Below are 11124 nucleotides of genomic sequence, written 5' to 3' on the forward strand. Positions count from 1 at the left end.
CTTTTTAAAAAGGGGCATTGTTAGAAGAGGGGTAAGTAAGGGTTCATGGTGGATGTATCTTAGCCCTTTGCTGGCCACCAGTTCACACATTCATGCCATATGAAAATTACTGTATTAGGGAAGATTACAAACAGAATTCTAGAGGACAACTTGCACTCAGTCTGGGTATAAATAAGATAGAGAGTATGACTGGATTCCCACTGGGCTGGGATCCTATCTCTACCCTCCAAATGCTCCTTATGTTATGTTTAGGGAGCCAGGATACATTTAACTATTTTATGAGAAGAACCTTGGTTTTCAAGATGATTAGCAGTCCTAGTTTGCCTAAAAACGCTATCTGTGTTTTAGAACTCAAAGTCTATACCTTTGGGAATTCCTCATGTGCCGAATAAATGAAAAAAATTAAGGAAAGAGTTATTTAGAACAAAAGAAAGGCTTTAGAGAAAATCAGTGAACAGTTGCAACAGACTGAGTTCACTCTGAGCCATTGTAAAGTCACTGAGTCAGAATACAGTCACCCAACAGAGGATGGAGGTGTTCTTGAGGGTCACCAGGATTTGTCTTTTCCTATTCTATACCCTGCTGTTTGGCTTATCATGTTCTTTCTATTGATTCCAGCTAACTTTGTCACCATGCTTAAGATGCAGAGATAGTAAACGTCCTGTAATTGGGGTTGGTAGAAATCTCTATGCTCACCATTGTGGTGAGTTTGTGTTTCAAGCCAGTCTCTGGGATTTCAATGGTAGCTTCTTGACCTTTGTGATAGTCTGAAAGGGTCTCCCTCCCTGAATTTACATGTTGAATTGTAATGAGCAATATGGTAGAATCAAGAGGTGGAACATTTAGGAGACCAGAAAATAATAAAGGTAGGACCTTTATGAGAGTTGAGTCATACAAGAGTTGGAGGAACAAGTGAGGTCCCTTTTGTCCCTTCTATCTCTTATGTAATTTAAGGCTACAGAACTTAGGGTACCATCTTGGAAGCAGACGCTGGACTACCACCAGATATAGAGCATAACTAAAAGTTTGATCTTGGACTTCACAGTCTTCAAGAAGGAAGATAAATTCTTGTTCTTTGTAAAATTACCTCATCTCAGACATTCTGTTATAGAAATACAAATTGAACTAAGATATAAAGGGATGAAGGAACTTACTTTTAAAGACATCTTGTGAATGGTGCATAAAAACACACAATGCATAAACGCATCATTTGTGACACAATGATGCTAGCTGAAAGATTTTCTGAGATTGACATATGAACAGAGGGGTAGCAGGGTGAAAAGTTTCCTTGGTCTCTGCAGTTGTACAGTGAAGTGTCTTAGTCTATAACTGCTATACACTTTAGCGAAAGCACTCTCACATGACTTAACTGCTCTACACATTTCTAGGTGATGTCAGAAGACTAACTAGAACACCCGGTAGTCTATTTGGCAAAGGAACTTGTTATATAGGAAGTAACCCTATAGAAGACTTCTAAATTTAGTGGGGTGTTTGTGAAATAACTGCTGCCAGAGGGCCCATTTTACTATCTAGTTGAACTAGCTCATTGTGAGACCCTCTTGAAGTGAGTGGGTGGGAAGGAGGGTCTTCCTGGGGAGTGAAAATCAAGCTTTATCTTTTCTCAAAAATAGAGGCCAGGGATCACTGTGGATGAGGGAACAGAAAGAATATATGAGCCAGAGGCAGTAGGTGAAAAAAGGGAAATAGTGTTTTATGGATATAACAGGACAGCTGCTCATAGGAATTGTACATATAAAACCTGTGCAAGCTGAATTCAGACAAAATACTAGATTACAGAGTGGAGGTGGGTATGAAATTCTAGCCCTAGTAGAGAAGCTGTTGACAATTGACTGCTAGGACAGGGAGAGCCGTCTTTCTTTAAGAGTGTAGTCCCTAGTAAGTTGACTACATTCTTGTGTAAAGTCATACATCCAAGAGTGTACGGGCAGCACAAATAGGACTTTATGGTGTTATTTTTGTTTTTTTTATTTTTGTTTTTGTTTTTAAGAGGACATAAAGTTGGTTGGGTAGGGAAGTGGGATAGATCTGGGAGAAATTGGAGAAGTGTGTGGATGTGATCAAAGCTCCTTAGAAGAAGATTTCAAAGAATTAATACATAAAGCCCACATAGTCATGACTAGATTCTGATATAGTAGCAATAACTCCTCCTTCCAACTGCGTTCCAAAGCTTCCCTGGTTCTTGTTGCTTTGTGGGTCCACCCAGACTATTTTACTCTTATTGTTTTGGGATATGCAGAAAGCACTCAACATTTAAAAGCACGGGTTTGATAATTTTTCTTTAAGAGGAAAAAGAAGGATTGCGAGGCACCAGGTACAGGATTGAGTAGATGCTTTGTCATTTGCTAGCAGTGGGTCTTGGATGAACCATCAATCTTTACGAATCTGTTCTCTCACCAGTAAAACCTCTAACTCTTGAGGCTTCTCTGAGAGTCATGTACAGCAACAAATGCTGATGCTTTTCAGCTCTTCAGACAGAAAGGCCCTTGCTTTGATGATTATTTCTACTTGTTACATTCTAGGGAGCCCCACAGTGCCAAAACAACACTGGTTTATGCTTCACAGCTGTTCTGATAGTGTTTACTGCACATGGGTGAACGGTTGAATTTAAGGGAATAGTTTACTTACTATAGGGTTATAACTCCTGCAGATTGCACGGGGGTGCCTCCCACCTAATGTAGAATAAAATCTTCCTTATCTCAAGGGCCAGCAAGATGCCAGATGCCACACCACGTGTGCAACAGAGAATAACCAGGCATGCTGTCTTGTAAAAACATAATGGCAGGTACTGATGTGATTAAGGCTCGGGTGAGCAAGCCTGATCCAGTGACATGATGTTCTGAATCCCTGTATAGACATTCTTGGACAGAGGATTCTGCTTTTCACTTGATTACTCATTGAGTTTCCTAAATTTGGCAAAGCCTTTTGTTTGTTCTTCATTTAGACCAATATAGTACAATGGAGTGAAAACGTGCTTTGTGGACACAACATTGGGTTTCAACCTTCCATCTTGAAAAATAGGCCATTTATGAATTACTATTTATTATCACCCTCTAAACCTTGGATTTTTTCACCCTCTAAATGTTGATTTTTAAATTATTTTATTAGTAGATACTTATACACTATAGTTTGATAATGTGATGTGTATTGTATAATGATCAAATTAGAGAGAGCAGTTACTATTTGTATCTCTCTAAACATATCAAATCACTTGTCGCATAACATGCATATTTAAAAGCATGTGATATTCCTGTATAACATGAACTGATCAAATCAGGTGAATTAACATTTCCATTAACATACCGTTATTTTGTGTTTGGAGCCTTTTAGTTCCTTTTGTCTAGTTATTCATAAAAATATGGAATAGGGGGGCTGGGGATTTAGCTCAGTGGTAGAGCGCTTACCTACGAAGCACAAGGCCCTGGGTTCTGTCCCCAGCTCCAAAAAAAAGAACCAAAAAAAATATGGAATAGGTTATCATGAGCTCTACACTATGTTGTAGAGCACTGGAACTTTGGATTATTACCTGTAGTTTGATACTTGTTATCTAATGTCCCTCTGTCCTCCCCATTCCTCCTCACAGTTTCTAATGATCATCAATCTACATTCAAATGGACACATATGAAGGAGAACATGCAATATTTGTCTTTGTATGGCTTGTTTCAATTAATACATATATATTTCTGTTTCAGGTGTTTTGCTACATATTATAGGATACTACTCCTTTCATGGCTTATTGATATTCCACTATATATACTATCATTCTTGACTATTTGTTTTAAAATACCCCACATTCTGCCCATTAGAAAATTCTATCAGAACAACCACAGAACCTAACTATTCCTTACCATACCACCAGCCATTTTTATTTAAGTGCCACTGCTCTTACACTGGATTCACTGTTTTTTCCAAGTGAGTATGTCTTTTCTTCAATAGGTTACCCGTCATGATTCAAATAAAAGTCAAATTATGTATCCATGTACTTTAAAAATGCTCCCAAACCTTCCTCATTTTCTCAAAGACTTTCTAAGTTTTTCTTTATGTATAGCTGCAGAAACCAGTACCCTGTATGTTGTCTTAACAGTTTCCTGAGATTGACACATTCCATTCTGAAACAAACAAATAAATAAACAAATACTCCCCAAAACTCCTTAAGCAGGAAGGTAAACAACTCAAAATAGCTTCAGGAAGTTCTAGAAACTGACTAGATTCACCAGGTCCCTTCTTGCCAGAGTAAGCGATAAAAGCCAAATCCCTCTCAGAGAAGCCAAGGGCAAAGAAGAGTCTCACACAAGCAAAGCTGCACAGAAGACTCTGAGATCAGACCAGCTACCTGGAAGAAGCAGAAACCTGCAGAGCTGCCCGAAGAGGTTTAGACCATTGAGGTACTCAAGAGGACCTTGTTCAACCTGTTGAGATGCCCACAGGCCTTGCAGTGTGCTCCAGGTTCCCAGATTTTGTGAGATATCACCCAATTTGGTGATGCAGCTGTCTTTGAGTCATTTCCGCTCCTGTAAGTAACTCTTTACTCATAGTCCCGTAAATAATCGCAATAAAACACATTGGTTCACTACATTGGATTTTGATGTTGACTGTACTTTGGTCTGTCATGGGATCACTATCTGGGATGGTTCTCCCAAAAACATTTTGTCACACAACAATGTGGATATTGCAAAATTGTTCAGGTTGAGTAGTAGTTGAGCTTCCATTATACGATGGCTGCAGTAGCTTCTGAATGCCACAGGTCATTGAACTGGGAAACACACTCTCCTAGGTGACACTATTTGGTCAGGCCTCTCTATCTCTTTATTAAAGGAAAGTGGTTCAAATTCATTTGCAATTGTATACCCCACAGCCTGTGATAAGTGTGGTCTTGATAATTCATGAAATGTCCCTGTGGCTCCCTTTCTATTGTCTTATTGCTTATAATACTGATAACTGTCTAGCACACGTACCTTCCTCTTTCCCCACAGTTTTAATTGTGTCCATGCTCATTACCAGGATAATGGTATGCTTTTCAAATTGTCTTGTCCATGCTCTGTCCTCACAGTAAAGCTGGCTAAAAATAGCTCTCAATAACCATGACAACCCCAAATGTTATATATTGTCTTGAAATTTCCTTCAGCAAATTAATTACTAATTAACTTTTAAACATAACTTTACTTAAATTTTCAAGACACACGGAAACTGTAGACAATTTTTTCCCCCAATCATAACATGACTGGCCTCTAATTCAGTTCCCAATAGTACCCTGATTCTTAGCTGAAACATCACAAGTATAGTGAGTCTACTTAAGGGAATACTAGCCTGCCTGAGCATTGGAAACATGGCTCTGGAAGGCCTTCCCTTCTCTCCCGTTTCCTATGCCTTGCTAAAAATCATCAGATTACATTCTTAAAGCTAGCCACCAAGGTCTAGCCCCTTATTTGGCTACTTCCTCTTCCTGAGACTGCCAACCAAGGTTCAGCTATCAAAGTATTGAAGTCAATCAGACAGACACAGACACCCGCAGCCAAACAATGGATGGAACTTAGGGATTCTTATGGGAGAAGAGGAGGAAGGATTGTAGGTCCTTAAGGGGATAGAAACTCTGCAGGAAGACAGAATCAACTAACCTGGATGCTTGGGGCTCTCAGAGTCTGAACTACCAACCAAGGAACATTCACAGGCTGGACCTAGGCCTCCTCACCCATATGTAACAGGTACGCAGCTTGACCTTGACCTTTGTGTGGGTCCTGGACAACTGGAATGGGGACTATCTCAAAAGCTGCTGTGTATATATGTGATATGTTTTACTAGCTGTACTCCCTTGTCTAGTCTCAGTGGTAGAGGAAGTGCCTACCCTTGCAGAGACTTGAAGTGCCAGGTTTGGGAGATACCTGGGGTGGGAAGCAGGAAGAGAAGGGGAAGGGTGAGAGGGGGAAGGACTGTGGGAGGGATTGACCAAGGGGGGGTCAGTGAGAGGGATGTAAAATGAACAAGGTAAAATTAAATGAAAAAATATTGAAGTCTAACAATCAAAAGCCCCCCTTTGCTCACCTAATTAACATGTTCAACTAAAATGAAACACCCCATCCTAACACGGGGTTTCCCCTTTTACTTTTATAACTATTTGCCCATATTTGTCTCCTCTCTGTCCAGAGGCAGTCCTTTGTCCCTCCTCTGGGGCAAATACCCCTGTCCACACTCCCTTGTTCCCTTTCCCAGAATTCTGTAGTCTCTACAAACTTTGTCAAATCTCTCCTGCGAAAACTGTCAAAGGCCTTAGAAGCACCTGATCAGCTTTGGGCAAAACAGTGACCCCCACTTTTTGTACCATTTTCTGGGATAAGTTGGTTATTGCATCACTGTGACTACAGTATCTGATGGGTACAATTGAAGGGAGGGAGAATTGCCATCCATCCTGGCAGGAAATGCATGGCAGCGTGAGGAGGAGCTGTTCTTACCATAGAAAACCAGGAAGCAGGGAGCAAGGCTGGAGATCATAACCTACTTTTATTACCTAGACCTTATCTACCAAATGTCCCCCAGCCTCTCAAAATAGTGCTATCAGCAGAAGAGGAATTAGTGTCAAACATGACCCTGTAAAGGACATTTTTATTTCATATTTAAAACGTCTTATAAAACTTGTCTTAGCCCACATTAATGTTTGTTATCCCTCCAAGGTCAGATAACTATTTTGCCTCTTGCACATTCTCTAGACGTAACATGCTCCAGGATATAATCATATATGTAAGTGTATGTATATAATTTTTAGGTAGATGACTGATACATGTAAAATGCTTAATAAATTACTTGGTACATATATGATGTTAAGTAAACATCTGACAAACTATTCTTGGCTTGGGTACTCCACCCTAGAACTTCAAGGCAGAAAAATCCATGCCCTAACTCTCTGAGGGTTGTGAGTCTGACCTTTGCATTTTTTTCTTTTGAGTGCTACCAGGACCGCAGGGAACAGATGATCCATATAGCCAATGGATATAGAACTTGGGGTGAATGGATTCTTCACCTTTCAGTTCTGAACCTAGTGTTCTGTACTTTGGTAGGAATTAGGAAGAAAAGGGAAATCATTTTTTACAGCAAGTTCTTAGTTGTCTCAAATCCAGCTTATGTGTTAATCAAATAAGCAAAGTGCTGATGTGCACAGGTGTCAAGATAGTGTCAATAGTTTCACTCTGGCCTCATTTATCTACGTTACCATGGATGAAAGTAGATCTGTAAATGCAGGGACACTGAACTGAATGACAAAGATCAATTACAAGAACGTTCACACAGTGGATTAAAAAATAACAACATGGTTTGCCAAGGAGATTGTAAATGCCTTGTCTTTTTCTGTTGTTTGGATAAAAGAAATCAATTTAGAGTAATGGAACTCTCTTCTTCTTAAATTTTTGTTTTATTGAAAATAGTTTTTTCCATGCATTAGACCCTGATTATAATCCCCCCTCTCGACTCCTTCCAGTTCTTCCCTGTGTCACTTCCCATCCAGATCAATTTTATTCTGTCTCTCGTTAGAAAACAGTCACCTAAGGGATAGGGATAATAATAATAATAAAAATATAAAATAAAAGCAAACACATTGGAACAGGACAAAACAAATAGGAGGAAAAGAGCCCAAGAAAGGCATAAGAAACCATTATAGACACAGAGGCTCACTGGTTTGCACACTCAGATTCCCTGGTTTGCACACTCAGGAATTCCATAAAGACACAAAAAACAGAAGTTATAATATATGCGTGAAAGACCTGAAGTGTAAAAATAAAGACAAAAATTTAAAAAGATAAAATTAAAGGAGGAGGAGAAAAAAAACAAAGAAAACGTGTCTGCAATTCTGCTACCTGTTTACATCAATGGTTATCACCTTAATATTCTTTCCAGAGTTTTTAAATATTTGTATATTATTTTTGGAAGACATAGAGCATTTAAAAATGTACAATAAGCTTTATAGGCTAATATATTTAGTGCTTAAGTCATTTTAACTTAAAAATTACATAAATACTGTCTGATTAGTATATCACACTTTATGTAGCACTTTTTCATACTTTTGGATTTGTAGGTTATTTTCAGCATTTCACTGTCTAAATGGTGTTACAGTGAATATCTTTGCACATACAACTTTCTCATTAGGGACTTCTTGTCTTTTTAAAAAGGAGAAAAAATTCCCCAAGTGTCATCACTAGATTAAAAAACAAAACAAAACAAAACAAAACACAACCTTTATGGTCTAATAAATATGCTTGCTTTCTGTTTGTGGGCTAAGGGGTTTGCATCAAATGGCTAATATTTTATAGATGGGAAATTAGAAAACAATAGATAATTATTTCATTCTTATTTCATCACGATATTAGCTGTCATGAGGGTTCTATTCTGGGTTTGATGAATTGTAATATTTTCTTAACTTGTTATTGGTTCTTTATAATCTCACATTATGCACCCCAATCCCACTCATCTCTCTCCCCTCATACCCATCCTCCACCCTTCCAATCTCATCCCCAATGGAGAAAAATTAAAAATCTCATTGTGGAAGCTTTAGTGTGTCACGTGTGTCCCACAGATTACCCTCTTGTCCACTTTTCTTTGCTTGCAAATGCTCATTGCAGTGACTGGAGGCTTCCGACTTTTTCTACTCTATCAATCCTGGAACTCCAGTGGGACTCCTTTAAGTTACCCCATTGTTGTCTTGTGTCGTTGGAGACCCTGTAGTTTTGGAGCTATAGGACCAGCCCCTTTATGCACTCCGGCAGTTCATTGATGAGCTAATGTCGGGGTAGGGCCAATTCAAAGCCCTGGATCTGGGCCCAAGAGGTATCTGAGCTGGTCAGCCTGTTGGCTTTTTCTGTCCAGGTGAGGTGCAGGGCCTGCTCTCCTGACTGTTGCAGCTGGTGAGGAGCATGCCCAGTTCTTCAACTCTCATGACTCTAGAGCCAGCTCTCCTACCTGCTGTAGATGGAGTAGGGATGGGAGGAGGCTGTCTCTCCCTTGTCTGCGCACACCCAGGACCAAGAGGCAGAGCTAGTTCTCAGGTTTCTCTTGTGTTCACACCCTAGGGGCCAGCTCTCCTGTCTATTATAGGTGGCAGGGGGTGGGAGGGTTTCTCTAGGGTCAGACTTTGTGGAGTGCCTCTATATATTAAGGGATTTATTGTGATGACCTACAGTCTGTAGTCTAACTAATCCAACAATTGTCTGCTGCAGACGGGAAGTCCAAGAATCTAGTAGTTGTTCCGTCCCATTAGGCTAGTTGTTTTAGACAGTCTTCTGGAGAAAGAGGTTCCAACAGATGTGCTGTCAAGTAAGTGCAAGCAGTCAAAGAAGAATGAATCTTCCTTCTTCCAAAATTCTTATGTAGGCCTGCAGCAGAAGGTGTGGCAGTTGGTGAGGTGCTAGCAAGGAAGGAGGGTATTTCTTCCTTGTCCATGCTACCTCCCAGGAGACAAGTGGTAGGGCCACCTCTTCCACATTAGTATACCTGTGCTATCTCACCTGCAACTCCTGCATTGTGCAGGGCCAGCTGTCCCGTGACGCCCAGCTGAGGGGTAGAGACAGTTCTGTACAGCCACCTGGCCTTTGGTGGTAAGAGACCCCGGCTGCTACAGGGCTACTGACCCGGATGTGGCCCTTAGTGGCAGCACAGGCCAGGACATCACCATGGTCATGGTTACTCACACCAGGCTATTCCTTTCTATCCTCAAGTTTTCAGTTCTGCCTCTCTTCATTGTGCTCACATCCTTGCATTTCTCTTCCATTTCTTCACCACTTACTTGCTTCTGCTAGGGCTGCCCGGGGTCTCTGAGTGTCTGGAGTTGTCTCAGGAGTGGTCTTAGGAGTGCTCTGCCCGACTCGAGTATATCCAGGCCCAGGCAGGGATCTGTCCCCCAACCCCCTCCAGAGAGGTGATTGTCACACAGTACTCCCGGTCTGGTGGTGGTCTCAGGTTTGGTCCTCTCCGGGCTCCCTGCCTCCTCCTGGTGATCTCTTGTGACCATCATAAATCTTGGGCTCATTCCTATGCTAGCCTGCGGTCTCAGGCAGTGTTCTTCTAGTTTCCAGCTTTATCCCTGTTCCGGGAGCCCATCTGGGCCTTCCTGGCTCCAGATTAGTGGTCATCTCAGGCTAGCTCCTTGGCGGGTGGTGGTGGCACTGGGCTGGTTTTGTCTCAGGCTCATTCTTTTCGGGGAATATTAGGCTACTAATCATTAAGATGTTCATAGGTCAGAACACTGAATGTTGACACAGCCCTCCTTCTCCCTGCCACCTACAGATGCACATGTGACACAGCAGACATACCTACAACGCCTCTAAGGGCAATGCATTGAAAATTTGCTCATTAAGAAAGGAGGTTTATTTTTTCGGAGGTATGTAGTCTGAATATTTGTGTCCCACAAAAATTTATACATTGAAATTCTCATTCCAAAGTGCTGGTTTTAGGCCTTGGGACTCTTGGGAGGTAATTAGCTTGTGGACCAGGAGCCCTCATGAATGGAATTAGTATCTATGCTGGGTTGAAAGAAACAATGTTTCCCATAAGCTCAGGTATTTGGACACTTGGTCCCCACCTGGTGTTGTTTGAGGCAGATAACCAAGCCTTTAGGAGGTAAAGACTACTGCAGGGAGCATATCACTGGGGCAGGCTTTGAGGTTTTATAGCCTGCCTCCACTTCTTGTTCTCTATGTATCTCTGCTCCCGACACATGAACGACGGAAAATGTGATTAGACAGATTCCTGTCCATCATGATGCCTTTCCTGTCTGTGGTCATGCTATGATGGACTACATCTTCTCTAAAACTGTAAGCTAAAATATAACCTTTTCTAAGTTGTCTTTTGTCAGGGTATCCTGTGTTAGCAACAGATGGATAGTTAATATAGTGCCCTCATGAAAGAAATCCTGGAGAGCTAGTTATCCTCTTCCATCACATGGGATGGAATAAGAGGGTACTATCGTCTATCAGGCATTAAGTAGAAAAAGCTCTCATCAGATATTGATCAGTGCCTTGGTACTGGGCTTATCAGTCCCCCAAACTGAGAAATAACTGTTATATATAAGCTAATAATTTTTTAGTTATAACATAAAAAAATGCGGTTGCTACTATCCCAACATCTGAA

General features: G+C 40.9%; 1 non-coding gene across 1 annotated transcript; it reads right to left on the reverse strand.

Annotated features, from left to right (window-relative positions):
- Positions 1 to 10197: 10197 nt before the first annotated feature.
- Positions 10198 to 10329, reverse strand: LOC120100419 (small nucleolar RNA SNORA17). Its single transcript, XR_015655954.1, has one exon. It is a non-coding gene; the product is annotated as a small nucleolar RNA SNORA17 (small nucleolar RNA).
- Positions 10330 to 11124: the final 795 nt, after the last annotated feature.

The sequence above is a fragment of the Rattus norvegicus genome, chromosome 1 (genome assembly GCF_021556685.1).
Source record: "Rattus norvegicus strain SHRSP/BbbUtx chromosome 1, alternate assembly SHRSP_T2T, whole genome shotgun sequence".
In the NCBI taxonomy this organism is placed as follows: Eukaryota; Metazoa; Chordata; class Mammalia; order Rodentia; family Muridae; genus Rattus; species Rattus norvegicus.